At 37.5% G+C, this 16,567-nt stretch overlaps 1 protein-coding gene across 4 annotated transcripts in view; it reads right to left on the minus strand.

The window, feature by feature from the left end:
* LOC145285946 (large neutral amino acids transporter small subunit 1-like) overlaps nt 1-16,567 on the minus strand; it is a 209,609-nt gene that overhangs the window by 66,852 nt on the left and 126,190 nt on the right. The gene's annotated exons all lie outside the window — the stretch shown is intronic.

The following is a 16,567-nucleotide window of genomic DNA, read 5'->3' on the forward strand; positions in this document are numbered from 1 at the left end:
CCATAGATTGAAGCTCAGTTGAACACTTTCCATGAAAATAACGATACATCAGAGACAAACTCGCAACATCTCTTCTGTGAGATAGAGGTTGCAAGGAAGAGAAAAGGACATCTCCTACGAGGCTACGAAGTCTATTTTGAACTCTATCAAGGCAGGACAAGTCCTTTCTAGCAGCTCCTGCCCATATGTGGCAACAGTATTCCATCCTTGGACGTACCTGGCTCTTATATAGGTAGAGAATAGCATCAGCAGTGAGATATCTACTGGATCGATAGAAAGATCCCAACATTTTTCCAGCGGCCTTGGCAACAGATTTGATATACGTGTTCCATTTAAGATCAGGAGTAATGGTCAAGCCCAGAAGCTTGTCAAAACTTGAGGCCTCCTGAAAACGAGAGCCATTCATTTCAATTGATGACAAATGTGAATTAGAATGTTGATGATGTAAAGAGAGAAGCTTGGTTTTAGATGCATTAAAAGTAACCAGCCACTCCTTTCCCCATTGTACTACGTGCTCAAGATCAGAGGAGATAGAATTGGAGAGAACTTGGTCGTTTACCGTCTTAGATGTGGTACCATAAATGGTAGTGTCGTCAGCATAAATGTCTACAAATGATGTAAGGATATGATTTGGAAGATCATTAATGTAGATCAGGAAAAGAGTTGGGCCCAGGATGGATCCCTGAGGGACACCGGCATTAATACTGTGAGCTTCTGATTTTTGCCCCTCAACTACTACTCTTATGAACCTATCAGAAAGAAATGATTTAATAATTGAGAAGACTTTTCCAGCTATACCATAGCTAGCGATCTTATGAAGTAAACCTTTATGCCATACCCTATCAAAGGCTTTAGATATGTCAAGAGCAATTGCTCTAGAAAAATTGCCACCGTCGAGAGATTTGCTAATCCTATGCGATATAACTGTAAGGACATCTGCTGTAGATCTAGCAGAACGGAAACCATATTGAGTGTCACTAAGAAGGTTATTTTTGTTGAGATGTTTGATTACTTCTGTATTTAACACAGATTCTAGCAACTTACTCATGACGCACAGGAGACTTATTGGCCTGTACTGAGAGGGGGATGAGCGATCACCTGAATTCTTAAATACAGGGCATACTGATGAGATTTTCCAGGGAGATGGGAAACTATTCTCCTTAAGACAACGTTTAAACAGTTTTGTAAGTATGGGCGCTAATTCAGGTTGAAGTTTTTTGAGTACTATAATTGGAATACCATCAGGGCCAGTTGCTTTACTCGAATCAAGGTTTTTGATTAGCTTCGCAACATCACGTACAGATATACGTATATCACATAGCGTGTTTTCTGATACAGGAGGAAATATTGGGGGTTGGCGGTCTTGGTCGCAAAGGGTAGAATTAGCTGCAAAGTTCTTGACAAAGAGTTTGGCTTTGTCTGATGCTGACGAGATTACCTCAGGTCCATTGATAATAGTTGGGATGGAGCACACGCTTCTGTTCAGGATTCTGTTTGCTATTTGCCAAAACTGGTGGGAACCAAGCCGCTGCTCAGCTACTTTGGACTTAACAGATTGAGCATACAACTCTCTTGCGTTCCTTATTACTTTCTTACAATGGTTGCTGGCAGTCCTGAAAACGGCTTTAGTTTCCATACATCTATTACGTTTGAAGCAGTGGAAAAAGTGATTTCTGTGCGCAATGGCAGCAGCACATTCTGGAGAGAACCATGGCTGGCTGTTAGGTTTTTGCTGAAACTTTTTAGAGGGTATGAAATGGTCAATACCTACAATTAACCATTCAGTTAGGTCTAATACTATAGAGGACACATCCTTTTTAAACATGGAATGCAGAGGTAGATCAGATATAAATGTACGGAAGCTATCCCAGTCAGCCTTAGTGTATCGATATACTGTACGATGAAGAGGTACGTCTGGGGACTTATTACATTTCATTTTTATCTTAACTGATACAACAGAGTGGTCGGAAGATCCAAGAGGCGACAGAACAGAAACTGAACATAGTTCAGGGCAAGTTGTGAGAAAAAGGTCTAGTAGGCTCGCATACTGGCCGTCATTATCGGGCACACGGGTAGGTTCCTGAACAATCTGAGTGAGGTCATAGGCAATGGAGAAATCATGACCACTGGATTACTTGACTAGAATATAGATGATTTAAAATATTAGGATGCAAAAACATGTAAAATGCTTACAATTTATGGCGCATTTGCTAAGAAAGACGTAGATCAATAGTATCTACCTAGAAAAGAAAGTGGTTGAGATTTACTTAGTGTTGAAAATGTGGTAAATATAGAAGGAAATCTAACTAAATATATTTCTGAAAGTAATGAAACTCTTCTTCATGAAGGGAAAAGACATTAAAACCTGGGGTGAAAAAGAGTCAAGAAGTTGCAAGAGAGAGGGGAAAATTTTTTTGGAAAAAACTACACAGCATATTCTTTAAGAATGCTAAATTTAGAGATAATCACAGCTGGAATTGATTGGTCAGGGGTGATTTTAAAAGATCTACTGAGTGCACTTTAATGGAATCCCAGAAACAAGTCTTTGGTACTCAGTCCATCAAACATTACATCGACAAAACTGCAGAATCACCGATATGCAGATTGTGTAATGATAGTGAAGAGACAATCGTGTATATTATATTAGAATGCCCTATGCTAGCTTAACGTCAATATAAAAAATGGAGACACAACAAAATCGCTCAAGTTCTACACTAGATTATATGCAAGCTCTATGAATTAGACCTTAATGAGACATGGTATGAGTATAAACCAGAATTTTCCCCACTCTCTATCTGTGCCTGAATCTAAACATAGATTCCATGAACAAAGCTCTTTTCCTAGAACTACTCGTCTGTGGAACACTGTTCCACTGGTCTGCTTCCCGTCCGATTACAATATAGTAGACTTCAAGTCCAATGTTAACATTCTTGTTGAGCTGTCTTACTTAAATACAAATCCTACCCAATCTACACCATTAACGATTAACTAAACTACCACCTTACATTCATTAATCCTTATCCTCGAGTGGCCTTTGGGCCTTGATAAATGGGGACTCTTGTAAAAAAAAAAAAAAAAAAAGTAGTGCAAGAAAACGAGAATGTCAAACTTCTTTGAGACGTGCGCATACAAACTGATATGGTTTTCGAACATTTCAAACTTGACATAATTTTTTTTCTAAACAAAAACAAGAGAACTTGCTCAATCATTGACATAACCTGCCATTTTGATACGAGAGTGCTTGAGAAAGAACATGCAAAAATATCAAGATCTGAAATGGGAATTAGATCACGGAAATGTAAAGACGTTAAGGTGATTCTCATTGTAATTGCAATGCTTAGGGACCATAACGAAAAGCCATCATAATTTTTTTTTTTTTTTTTTTTCAATTTTGCAAAAGGCTTGCCTGTTAGAAATGGCAAAGGTCTTAAGATACATCTTGAATGTTTAAAGTCAAAGGAATTGACCTGATGTTCAAGGAAAAAAATCCAATTTAAAACATTCGAAAGTTGAGATGATGACAATGATGACGAAGAACAACAACAACAAAGTAAAAAAAAAATGTAGTGATAACATATATTTAGGATGAGAATCGAGGACGGAATACTTGGGGATAAGAATAAGAAATAGTAATAGCCATCCGAGAACATCATAGCAATGACGAACATAGCAAGTACAATAATGTTATTAAAGTTACAATCTTCCAGAATAATATCTAACAATGAAAAAAAAAAAAAATTTTCAGGGAGAATTTAATGACTGGCACTTTCGAAATATAAGGAACCAATATTGGTTCTGTCTTATTTTCATTTCATCATTTGTTTTATATATTGCTTCCAATATTTGTAATCTTTTCATGGTGACATTACATATTTCAATACAGCGACACTGAAGAACTATGATACAGTGAAACAGTCTGTGGATGGCAATTACATATGGTATTGTACAGTTTTATTTATTGTTTTATTGAGCCTTAAAAAAACTGACAGAAATTAAATTAAAAAAAAGAAAGGTTTACTTCCCTTATTTTATCGTTTAGTCTTCACATTTCCTGACAAAAGGGGAAGAATTACCATTTTCTGGGTCGGAATCTATCCATATAACACTTAGTGTTGGGTAGCTTTTTGACCTCAAAATAGTATTTTTTTTCTTCTCTGAAACGATTTCCATCAAAGACAAACTATAACTATTTGGTTGATTTATTAATGGGAGTTTAAGGAGTAAATCGTTGGAGTAATTTCCTATATATTAGCTTTTCGTAAGACCAAAAGACATCTAAACCAGGAAACACTTAACCACAATTTTGGTCACTTTTACAATAATTAATGTTTTGAACGATCACAGAAAAGAATGGTGACAATATTTGTAAACTTTAAGGAATGAAGATACGTAGTTTATACAAGTAATAAAAAAACAAACAAAAAAAAACCAATTAAGTTTAATTAGCTTTTAACTGGAGTGACCAAATGGGGTGGGTGATAGCGGGTGTGAATATTTTAAATAGACAACAACAACAAATGAATTTAAGCTGCAGTAGCTATATATATCTATATATGTATATAAATCTTTAGTGGGGTAGTTGTACCCCAGCTAATCTTTTATCTTATAGAACCCTCGATAAAAAATGACAAACTCCTTTTAACATTGAACCTTTGCAAGTCTTTATTCCACGAGATAATAGTGGTGGAGCTCGAAGTTCTTGAGTCAGGTCCACGTCGGACTGTCGGTGCTGGGCGAGGAGGAGAGGAAGGTGTGTCTTCGCTCGTGGCTCTGTGCTCACTGTTGGATGTCCCCTGCACTCTTTTTGGGGACAGTAGGATCAATGCGCCCTGCCTGTCGATTGGCCAGTCTATGGCCGAAGAACTTACAGGGAAGCATTGATCCGCTAGAGAGTATAGTTCATTAGGGGGGGTTGCTACAAATCTGCCAATAAAAGATGCTAGAATTAGCCTGAAGATTTCCTTTTATGGAATAAAACTCAAAAGTTTCTATGTATCTCATTAATGATATATATCCATGTTACATTTCTCTTAGCCTATCTGTCCGTTTCACTTTTTCTTGGAAACTACCAAGCCAATCTGGCTGAAATTTTGCATGGACCTTTGTTATGATAAGGTGCAGCAAACCAATTATATTATCCATTCAATGTATATTTAGAGATTAATAGGGATTAGTCACCACAATACACCATTGGCTTTAATTTTCTATAACTGCAAATCTAGTTGAAATTTTGTATGAACCTAATAAGGTGCAGCAAACTAAGTATTATGGTATCTGTTTGATGCATAGAGAGAGAGAGAGAGAGAGAGAGAGAGAGAGTAATGGATATTAATAAGCATTTAACGTTTTTAATGGGCTAAAATATCAATTTTTTTTATAATACTAGTAAGTTCTACTTTCATATTAAGCATTAATATTGGAAAAAATATATATTATCTTATAGCTAGTATATATATATATATATATATATATATATATATGTGTGTGTGTGTATATATATTGTGTATTTAGAAAACATGTTTTCATTCAGACAAGTTAAATAGCATGGAGTGTTATTGCTTAATAAGCTTTCTTTGTAGTTTTTCAAGTTTTTCTAATTGTCTTTCTTGTTTCTCGGTTAAATCTGTGTAAGAAAGTTCCATAGTCGTCTTGATCCATGCCCCCCCCCCTTGTGGAAAACTCAGTCGAAGGTACTTGCAAAGAACAACCAAAAGAAAAACAAAAAAAAAAAATGGACCAAGACGACTATGGAACTTTATTACACAGATTCAACCCAGAAATAAGACAGACAATTAGAAAAATTGAAAAAATACAAAGAAAGCTTATTAAGCAAGAACACCGTGCTATTTAACAATACTTGTCTGAGATTATATATATATATATATATATATATATATATATATATATATATATATATATATACACACACACACTGGGCTAAAGTGTGAGACCATCTTCTCGGTTAAACAAAACAACCGATTTGCATAAACAAACGCAGCTTACTTCATTGTCTACAAACTCTTGTTAGGGATAGTCACAGTACTCTTTCTACATGATGGTTCAACTGGTATGGTTGACCATTATCACTGGGAGCAGTAATTAACTCACTCTTCAGTTAGACTACAACAATCAGTTTCTAAAGGTAATCGACTATAAAAGCATATATGCATCAGGTCGTCATGATCATCAGTTCAAAGTGCAACAGAACGGAATGCGGTCAGCAGGTCATTGTTTGCAGCATCACAAAGAGGAGGCAAGCAAAATTGAGAATGCTGTGTGGATTCTGCCATGAAGCATCCTGAAAGACGGTGAAGATAATGAAGATGAGATTTAGTTGTTGGCATGTGTTGAATGCTTTGCAATATTAGAGAGAATGCACTCTCCTGTCCAAAAGTTATGAAAACTTGTTCCATACATATGCAGAATTAAGAACAAGATCTTTCAAGAGGATATTTACATGACTTTTAGAAACTAAGATGTTAAATTTGTCAAATGCATTTTCTTATAGCAGTTACATAGACTCCCAGACAACTACAATAAAAAGTTACATTTATTTATACATCATTTACACATATATCTCTATCTATAAATCTGGTAATGAATTCATTCTTTACAGATTGTGTATTATAATGACCTTTTCAGAATTTGAAGAAGTCTGGTTACTGTTTTGCAGCTTCAGCTTATGAGAGGAGAAAGGGTTAAAAAAAACAAAAAAAAAATAACAATGACTGGTATGATACCAACTCCAAGAAACTATATCCTTTCATTGAGTCCAAAGGGAAGGCTTTTCAAGAATACAAGGCTAACCCAAGTAAAGACTTTCTACTAGCCCTTCAAACATCTTGCAACAAGGTGAAGTCAACAGTATGCAACTGTAAATGAGTATGCAACTGTAAATGAGTATTGAAACAAACTATGCAACTTCATCCAACAAGTTGCAGACACTGGAAGCATCAAAGCAATGTAGGATGGCATTAAGAACGCAATCGGTCCAAGCGCTATAAAGACTGCTCCCATGAAGTCAAAGACAGGAGAAATTCTTATATAGACAAATCCAAACAACTTAACAAAGATCAAACACTACTCTGAACTTTATTCAACAGAAAACAAATCAAGCCAGAACGCCTTCGATAACATCCCACACTACGCACAATTACGCGAGCTGGACATACCACCTACCATCAAAGATGTTTCGAAGCTGATTGATAAACTTCCACCAGGGAAGGCTCCAGGTACAAATTCCCTCTCAAGTGAAGTGATCAAGAACAGCAGCAAATCCTCTCTCCTCAAGCCATTACACCAACTCTTGCTACGTGTTTGGGAAGAAAGCACTATTCCCCACAATATAAGAAACGTAAACAGTCACTCTATACAAGAACAAAAGGGACCGCAGCAACTGCAATAACTATAGGGGTATCTCGCTACTGAGCATCGTTGGAAAACTATATTATTCTGGTGTGACTGCAAGTTGTTGCTGAGAGAATATACCCTGAATCACAGCGTTGTTTTCGTTACCAATATTTCACCACTGACACGATTTTCTCACTAGGTCAACCCCAGGATAAGTGCAGAGAACAAAACCGGCCATTGTAACTTGCCTTCATTGACCTTCCTAAGACATTTGACCTAATCAGTAGAGATGGGCTATTCAAGATGCTGCCTCTCATTGGCTACCCTCTCAAAATCCTGAGCCTTATAGGGTCATTTCACGATGGTATGAGGAGCATTGTGTCATTTATTGGGAGACACGTTTGCTGAATTTGGTGTAAAAAGTGACGCAAAACAGGGATGTGTGCTTGCCCCTATGCTTTTTGGCATTTTCTTTGCCGTTCTCTTAAGACATGCATTCAATTCATCAGAAGACAGAGTTTACTTTCGATCCAGATCAGGTTTATAGCGTAGTAAACATAAGTAGTGGAAATTTTGTAAATTGGATTACTTGGGGGGGGGGCAGTTCATTAAGAACTTGTTTAAATTGGACTTGAAACAATCAGATTGTAGTCAGCATATCAATCTTTTTCAGGGTTCAATCATTTAAGCAAAAGTCCTTTTGCTTCAAGTTGTTCATATCTTCAAATATTTATTTGTTGGCCACCTTTTCAGCGTAAACCGCCTTCAGTCCAAGAACAAAGTCAGTTCAAGATCCCATCAGCGACCTACTGTTTGCTGATGACGTGGCAGTAGCATCTCACACTGAAGAAAGGCTTCAAAGACTCATGGATAGGTTTTCCAACGCTTGCAAAGAAATCAACCTCACCATCAGCCTAAAGGAAACCCAGGTTATATGCCAAGCAACCCAATCACCTCCCATCATCATTAGCATCATCAGCAGTTCTTGGATCTCAGGTCTACAGCCTAAGACAACTTACATCTCAATGTAGAACTCAACAAGTGCATTGGAAAGGCATTCACCACTCTTGCAAAATTGACAATTAGGGTGTGAGAAAATAAACATCTCACCATCTCTGCAAAAGTGAACATTTACATGGCCTGTGTCATCAGCACCCTTCTGTACGGCAGCAAAGCATGGACAGCCTACAACCACGAAGAATGGAAACTGAACACATTTCACATGTGTAGTCTGTGGAGAATTCACCTTCGCTATATCGATGTGTACAAACAAGGCCCGAAAGCATATGATATTTATTGATCCTACCAGTTGTGAATCCAAAGGTAAATTTTGCAACATATGGAGACAAATGGTAACCAAAGGCCTTACCATTGGGGGAAAGGTACATTGCAATATGGGCAGAAACCAAAAGACTATTCAGGAAGTCCAGTCAACAAAATCTAACAGACCACCAACATGAGGCACTGACTTTCACCTGCAACCAACAATGTAGATCAAAGATAGACTTATTCAGCCATAGAAGACAACCACAACCTTAAAAATTTCTGTTCATAACATTATTAGATGTAAATAACTTACAAAGCATTCAGTTTTTTTTTGATACATGACGATTTGCTAAAAAAATTTCAAATTTAAAAATGACTTTCTATTTGACAATTTAAATGCCTTCAAATTCCTTTCACATTTCAGAGTCATGAAATAATTTTTTTTTTTTTTTTTTTCAAAGTATTAACAAAAGATTAAAATGGCGGACGTGTTTACACCAATTTTTTTTTTTTTTTTTTCATTAAGTGAAATTCAACATTTTCTGAATGACAAAACAACTCTTGTAAAAAACATAAATGAAAATAATTGTGTCTATTAATATTTTTTCTGTCAGCTTGCATTATTTGTATACCAATTTAAATCTTGCATAATGAAATATTTAAAAATTACTGCGCATTTGTTGGATGAGACAATAGCATAAATGAAGGTTATAGAAATAATTGCCAATTCTACTCTAATCGCTAACTTAAGTGAAAGGCATTTCACTACAGATGTACGGATTGGTGTTTGTGTGGATAGGGTGGCATACTGCACTTTTTTTTTTACATGGAGGTTACCACTTATCAAGGCTCAGAAGCCACTCGGGGATAAAGATTATTGCGTGTACAGTAATCAATGGGATAGTGTTGTAGTATTCGTTAGTATTGGAGATTTGATAAAGTGTCATTACTTAAGGGGGCGGTTCATCAGGAATTTGTTTATGTTGGACTTGAAGACATCCAAGTTGAAGTCAGGTGGGAAACAGGCAAGCGGTAGAGAGTTCCACAGGTATGCAGTTCTAAGAAAGAAGCCTTGTTCATGGAATCTATGTTTTGACCTAGGCACAGACAAAGAGTGGGGAAAATTATTGAAAGTGGTTTCAGCTAGACAAGTGTTTATCCTGAAAGATTGGCCAGGGGGGACCAGAGATTGGAGCTCAGACGAGCACTTGCCATTGAAATAATGATAAAACAAAGATAGGCTCGCAACGTCTCTTCTGTGGGAGAGAGGTTGCAGGGAAGAGAAAAGGGCATCCTCCACTAAGCCACAAAGTTTATTTTGTACTCTGTCAAGGCAGGATAGGCTGTTTTTAGAAGCTCCTGCCCAGATGTGGCAGTAGTATTCCATCATTGGACGTACTTGGCTTTTATATAGATAGAGAATTGCATCAGTAGTGAGATATCTTCTGGAGCGGTAGAAGGATCCCACCATTTTCCCAGTGACCTTGGCAACAGACTTGATGTATGTGTTCCATTTTAGATCAGGAGTAAAGGTCAAACCCAGAAGTAAAACATGGGGCCTCCCCTAGACGAGAGCCATCCATTTCAATTGATGTCAGATGGTGATCAGAGCGTTAATGATGTAAAGATAGGAGCTTGGTTTTAGATGCATTAAAGGTAACCAGCCACCTCTTCCCCCACTATACTATACTAATATGAGAGGCATTCCAAAAGTAAAACCTATTTTTTTTTTAACTCAAAAAGTTGATGAGCTACAAAGACGGGAGTAGTACCATTAAAACAAGCAACCTTTTGTGCCCCTTAATTTTTTTCCTACATAGTCACCACCATTCTCAATGCATTTTTGTCAGGAATTCAATGACGCACCCCTGCTTCTGACACACGTCCATAACAGGGGTTGATTTCTTAGTCTCACACCGTCAATATTTGCAACTGAAAAATACTTTCAGATCATGAATGCATCAGTTCGGTCATCACAGCAATCCCCTATGATTCATTCGGATGGAATAAAAAAAAAAATAGGACACATTACTTTTGGAACGCCCCTGTAATAGACATGTCACTGTTTCAATATCTCCAGCTTTTTAATTTAGTAAGCCCTTCTAGGACTTATGAATTTAATTTTAAAAGGGATAAATAAAGACCTGGCCAGAGATCTAATGTATGTTTTTTGAGTTTTTTTTTTTTTTTTTTTTTTTTTTTTTTTTAAATGAGGATTGATTATTCATTCTTTGGATTATTCAAACATTGTTCTCCTTGATTGAGATTGTCGGACTGACTTCCTCATCTTGGTTGTTATTGTCACAACGTTTCGGCCGTTTTGCCCTCCGGCCTTCGTCAGGTGTTTTGTATCGAACTGGAGAACCGTTTGTTAGGAGTCTCGAACCCAACCCTTTATTATTATTACGGGGGTACCGTGTTCGGACTCCAGCTAGGCTTTGGGACATAGTTGCTGATTTTCTGTTTTCAATGTTACTTTTTTCACTGCCTTCGTTCAGGATCTTTGGGTAACTGTAAACTTAGATACAACGTCTAGGACCACTCGGCCATATGTCACTAGGACAATTCTTAGTTGGTTTTTGTTAATGTTAAATCTATGTTGTTATTCAAGGTTTTCTCTCTCTATCAGAGGTGTCCAAATTGCATTCAGCTCTATGCTTGGTTTGCTCAGTAGGTTGTTATGTCCGAGCATGTGAGCTGTTTCTTTAAGTTTTCTCACTTTCCAGTGGGTCTCTCTGTTTATTATTTTTACTTCATCCCATAGGAGGCGATGGTCCCCCCTCTCCATCCAGACATGGTTGGCTATGCCCGATTTTTCCGTCTCCCCTTTAGTTACCGCTTTTCGGTGTTCTTCCACCCTTACTTTAAGGGGGCGGCATGTTTCACCCCCTGTAAACCTTTCTGCAACTGCATGGGATGGAGTATATGCAGTTTTTGATCATGTTCTCATCCATGCGGGGCTTCACTCGTACCAGGTGTCGTCTGAGTGTTGACTCGCTTTTGAGTACTGTCCTGATGTTGTAGGGGGCACATATTCTCTGAATCTTTTCGGAGATGCGTCATATGTATGGTAGGCAGACCGTTGGAGGTTTTTGGGTTTCATTCTCCTCTCTTATACTATTAACACGTCTGGTGGATAGTATGCTATCGGGGTAGTTGTTACGACGGAGGGTATTCTTCAACCTGACCATTTCTTGGTGGTATGTAATGGTGTCGCTACTTATTGTCTCTGCTCGATGTTGTAAGCAGCGTGCGATTCCATGTTTGATACTGTATGGGTGATGGGAGTTGAAGTTTAGGTATTGTCTGGTGAAGGTAGGCTTGCGATATACGGATGTCTTAAACCCATGCTCTGTGCGTGATATGAGTATATCAAGGAAGGCCAGTTGGTTATCTTTTTCTTTCTCCATTGTGAACTGTATCGATGGTCTTATTGAGTTCACATGGTCTAGGAGAGCCTGGATGTCTTCCTGATGGGGCCAGAGTATGAAGGTGTCATCAACGTATCTTAGCCACATGGTGGGCTTTAAGGGAGCTGAACCTAAGGCCATGTCTTCGAAGTATTCCATGTATATGTTCGCCATCACTGGTGATAATGGCGAGCCCATAGCTAGTCCCTCCTCTTGTCGATATAGGTCAGTACCCATTCTGAAGTAGGTTGTTTCTATGCAGAATGTCAGCATTTCCATTAAGTTTGGCAATGGTACACATGTGCGCTCTTCTATGGAGAGGTCCGCAGCTAGTTTGTCTTGAATTACTGCTAGTGCCTCACTGGTTGGGACTTTAGTGAACAGGCTAACCACATCTAGGCTTACCATTTGGTTAGTACTGATGGGTGCTCCCTTGATCAGTTCCGTGAAGTGGGCAGAATTCTTTACATGTGTTGCTGACTTGCCTGCTAATGGGTTTATTATATCCACAAGGTACCTGCTCAGTGGCTTTCTTCCACTGGCCAAACATCAAACAACTGCATATCTGCCACCCACATGCACTAACAAAACATGTTGCAGAGTACATGTTTACAATAAGTCTAAAGCGATTCTGAATCAGGTTTTGTTCATTAGCCTATCTCGATCAAGGGGAAAATTCTGGTCAACAAAAGAGGTAAAATCTCACTTTACTTTATATATAAAAAGATGAGGAGAAAAATAGCCGTCCAAAGATAAAATTAACTTCTCAAGCAGAACAGTATTGCACTCTTTTTAAGAATGAGGTTTTTCGCTTTTTTGTTTTATTTTACTTCAATCGAAGTTCTCAGAAATCAAGGGGCCCACTACCTGGGGCTAACACTTGAACTTTATATGAGATAAATAGATATTCGAATGTTCCATTAAAGTTCTTTATCTCTCAAACACTGAGTTAGTAAAGAAATTGAGAACATAATCTTTGCTTTTTTTTTTTTATTTTACTTTTGTTAGTTTGACGAGATCAAGGGTCTTCTTCCTGGGACTAACACTCGATTCTATTATAATTTAAATTTATATCCGAGGGCTCTTTTAAGAATAGACACTGTTCCCTTTATGGCTGCTATCTGTATTTCCTTAAAGCTTGGTTTTCCAGAGATTGCTTCTAAGTATTTTTGAAGGTTCTTTTTTTATTAGGCCAGTTGCTCCTGTCACAACTGGTATGATGTTTATTTCTTTCAGAGGCCATGTTGTTTTTAGATCATTTTTTAGGTCCTGATATTTAGTTATCTTTTCCCGTTCTGCTCTATTAAGGTCAAAGTCGTTTGGAAAACTGTGACATCGATAATGAGTGCAGTCCTTTCGGGCTTGTTCCATATTACTATATCTAGCTTGATGCCCTTGTCTTTTATGTATCTGCCTGCCTGTATGTCTTTGTCATAGAACACTGTCACTTTTCCTTTTGATGCTATCAGTGGTGGTTCATGTTCCCAGATGTTCGACGACCTATCTAGTTGCATCTCTCCAGATCTTCCAGTGTAAATATCTACTTTGTTGTGGTGGGCAGTGTAATGACCATCGACTAGACGGATCTTGCATCCAGACATTAGGTGGCTTGGGCTTTCAACAGCCGAGTGACAGAATCTGCATTGGTCGGTTTTTTGTAGACCAACCATTTTCTTAAATCCATTTGTGAGTAAGCCTTGGTCTTGTGCAGCTATAATTAATCGTTCTTCATCAAATGGAAATTTGTCACTTTTAAGCCATTGTAGTGAAGCCTCCTTGTCAATGTAGTTCTGGTTCAGTTCTTCTATCAATCTGCCTGCTCTCTTATGTTGTTGCCATCCTTCTAGTCTTGTCTTCACTTCCCTTTTTGTATACTCCTTTCTCTTTTTTCAGGCGATTAGGGTTGCTGGGTTGTCATATTCTTCTATTGTGTTATCCAGTGTGTTACCACTGAAATTTTCACCAAGCTTTGTAGTTGACGTCTGCTGAGGCAGACATTTGGTGTGATGTTCATTAACCATTTTTATTTTGGGATTTTGATATATTGGCCTATGCTTACCACTGAAGCTCGGTATGCGTGGTTTATTTCAGTGAGGCCTAAACCACCTTCTCTCTGTGGTAAGTACAACTTGTCCATGCACTGATGTTTGTAAATGACTATGAAGGGTCAGCATTTTCCGATTTTTACGTCAAGTTTATTGATGCAGTTCTGTGGCCAATTGATTATGCCAAATCCATAAGAGACAACAGGTATTGCCAATTGATTGATGGCAGCAATTGTTTTTCGGTGATAGTTCTGATGACAGGATTTTTTTAAGTTGCTTAAAATATTCTCCCTGCCCTTTTTCTCTCATCTTTCAATGTTCAAGTGTCTCATTCTCCTCTACTCCCAGGTATTTATAGACAGCATCTTCTTCAAGGTCTTCAATAGAGCCATTGTCAAGATTTGATGTTCTGATGCTGTCTTTCTTCCTTTCTTTATGGTGCACTTAGCGCATTTGTCGAATCCAAACTCTATGCAGATGTCCTCTGTATAATTTTTAACAATGTCGATCAGAGAGACAAGTTGTTTCTCGGATTCTGCATAGAGTTTCAAGTCGTCCATAAAGAGTAGATGGTTTACTCTTATTTTCCTCCTTTATTTTTTTATTTTTCTTTTTTTATTATTTTACTTTTGTTAGTTTGAAGAGATCAATGGGCTCCTTCCTGGGGCTAACACTTGATTCTATTACAGTTTAAATTTATATCCGAGGACTCTTAAGAATAGATACTGTTCCCTTTATGGCTGCTTTCTGTATTTCCTTACAGTTTGGTTTTCCAGGGATTGCTTCTAAGTATTTTTGAAGGTTCTTTTTAATTAGGCCAGTTGCTCCCATCACAACTTGTATAATGTTTATTTCTTTCAGAGACCACGTTGTCTTTAGATCATTATTTAGGTCCTGATATTTAGTTATCTTTTCTAGCTCTATTAAGGCTAAAGTCATTTGGAACTGTGACATCGATAATAAACACAGTTCTTTCGGGCTTGTTCCATATTACTATATCTAGCTTGATGCCCTTGTCTTTTATGTATCTGCCTGCCTGTATGTCTTTGTCGTAGAACACTGTCACTTTTCCATTTGTTGTTATCGGTGGTGGTTCATGTTCCCAGATGTTCAACGACCTATCTAGTTGCATCTCTCCAGATCTTCTAGTGTAAATATCTACTTTGTTGTGGTGGGCAGTGTAATGACCATCGACTAGAAGGATCTTGCATCCAGACATTAGGTGGCTTGGGCTTTCAACAGCCGAGTGACAGAATCTGCATTGGTCGTTTTTTTTTGTAGACCAACCATTTTCTTAAATCCATTTGTGAGTAAGCCTTGGTCTTGTGCAGCTATAATTAATCGTTATTCATCAAATGGAAATTTGTCACTTTCTTTTTTTTTTTTCTTTATTTAACTTCGGTAAGTTTTAAGATATCAAGGGGCTCCCTCCTGGAGCTAACACTTGATTCTATTACAGTTTAAATTTATATCCGAGGGCTCTTTTAAGAATAGATGCTGTTCCCTTTATGGCTGCTATTTCTATCTCGTTACAGCTTGGTCTTCCAGGGATTGCTTCTAAGTATTTCGGAAGGTTCTTTTTTATTAAACCAGGGACTCCTATCACAACTGGTATAATGTTTATTTCTTTCAGAGACCATCAGTGTATGTAAACATGTTTTGTTAAAGTTGATTTCTGGGAAAATGCCGACCTACAAACTTGACATGAATGAGTTTTTTCTCTTTTTTTTATTTTTTATTTTACTTTTGTTAGTTTGACGAGATCAAGGGTCTTCTTCCTGGGACTAACACTCGATTCTATTATAATTTAAATTTATATCCGAGGGCTCTTTTAAGAATAGACACTGTTCCCTTTATGGCTGCTATCTGTATTTCCTTACAGCTTGGTTTTCCAGAGATTGCTTCTAAGTATTTTTGAAGGTTCTTTTTTATTAGGCTAGTTGCTCCTGTCACAACTGGTATAATGTTTATTTCTTTCAGAGACCATGTTTTTATTTAAAGTTGATTTGTGGGAAAAGGATGAACCACATACTTGACATGAATGTGGCTTTTCACTTTTTTGTTTTATTTTACGTCAGTCAAAGTTCTCAGAAATCAAGGGGCCCACAACCTGGGGCTAACACTTGAACTCTATATGACATACATAGATATTCGAATGTTCCATTAAAGATCTTTATCTCTCAAGCACTGAGTTAGTAAAGAAATTGAGAACTTAATTTTCCTCTGCCCAATTAACCATTTTTATACGTTGTAGTATATCTTTTATTTTGGTCTCATGATCTTACTGGATTCCAGGACAAAATTTATCTAGTCTGGTGGAGTATCCAGCTTCGTGCTATTACTTGAGGTAATATCACTTGGAGAAGGCAGTGTGAATAAACATGTTTATTAAAAAGTGATTTTAGGGCAAAACTTGAACCGCACACTTCACATGAATAAGGTTTCCTGCCTTGATAGAGTTCAAAATAGACTTCGTAGCCTCGTAGGAGATGTCCT

The sequence above is a fragment of the Euprymna scolopes genome, chromosome 10 (assembly GCF_053919585.1).
Source record: "Euprymna scolopes isolate OS-2025 chromosome 10, ASM5391958v1, whole genome shotgun sequence".
Classification (NCBI taxonomy): domain Eukaryota; kingdom Metazoa; phylum Mollusca; class Cephalopoda; order Sepiida; family Sepiolidae; genus Euprymna; species Euprymna scolopes.